This window comes from Schistocerca serialis, chromosome 8 (genome assembly GCF_023864345.2).
Source record: "Schistocerca serialis cubense isolate TAMUIC-IGC-003099 chromosome 8, iqSchSeri2.2, whole genome shotgun sequence".
Taxonomy (NCBI): domain Eukaryota; kingdom Metazoa; phylum Arthropoda; class Insecta; order Orthoptera; family Acrididae; genus Schistocerca; species Schistocerca serialis.
The window spans coordinates 160,043,887-160,044,955 of record NC_064645.1 but is presented as its reverse complement, the minus strand read 5'-3'; the positions used below and the strand labels follow the sequence as shown (position 1 = coordinate 160,044,955).

At 45.2% G+C, this 1,069-nt stretch overlaps 1 pseudogene; it reads right to left on the bottom strand.

The window, feature by feature from the left end:
- Positions 1-675: 675 nt before the first annotated feature.
- On the bottom strand, positions 676-792 carry LOC126417622 (5S ribosomal RNA; annotated as a pseudogene).
- Between the last annotated feature and the right edge of the window lie 277 nt (positions 793-1,069).

Below are 1,069 nucleotides of genomic sequence, written 5' to 3'. Positions count from 1 at the left end.
GCGTCGAAAGCTGTCATAGTGTTAAAAGCAATAGGTAGCGATCTTGATTAAGACGATTCTTCAAGAATAATTAAGGTAATGGTCAAATAATAGTTTTGTAAGTTACCTCCTTTGGGGGATGGACTGTATTTCGTGGCGATTCTTTCGACGAATCTGTCTGGCATCTCCTTATCTGTCATTATTCTTACGTGATCGTACCACTTTAAACGGCTGTTTCCCCATTCTTCTAAATTACTTAACGGGTCTGACTGCTTCCAATGGCTTTACTGCTTTCGTATAATCGTACAATAATGAGTCTTTGTGCCTGTTTATGAACAATATTTACATATGTTTATGTTGAGTGCCACCTGCTATTCTCTTACCAAGTACAGGTCCTCCCGAATTTCGCTACAATTTTGTCTCGTTCTTTGTATACAAAAGCGCCTTCCGCGGAAAGCCTCGTAAAACTTCCCACGTTATCGACTAGATAAAAAGCACTCCGTCTTCAGGCCACAAGTGGCCCATCGGGACCATCCAACCGCCGTGTCATCCTCAGTGGAAGATGCGGATAGGAGGGGCGTGTGGTCACAACACCGCCCTCCCGGTCGTAATGATGGTTTTCTTTGACCAGAGCCGCTACTATTCGGTCGAGTAGCTCCTCAATTGGCATCACGAGGCTGAGTGCACCCCGGAAAATGGCAACAGCGCATGGCGGCTGGATGGTCACCCATCCAAGTGCTGGCCACGCCCGACAGTGCTTAACTTCGGAGAACTGACGGGAACCGGTGTATCCACTGCGGCAAGGCCGTTGCCTTATCGACTAGATAATTTACACTTATTGTGCAAAGTAATGTTCTCTTAGCACTCCTTTGGGGTACGACCGGTGTTACTTTTACATCTGCAATTTCTTTCCTTTAAGAATGTTTTGCAAATTGTCCATGCATTAAAAGTGGAGAAAGGTCGTTTCGCACCATGAAATAGCAAGACCAGGAGCCTGTTAACTAATTAGTATAAGAACTGCGGATTACGTGTAATTACTAGAACACTCCCCTTTCCAGCACCTGAACAAAGTGAGGCTATCTGATAAGGT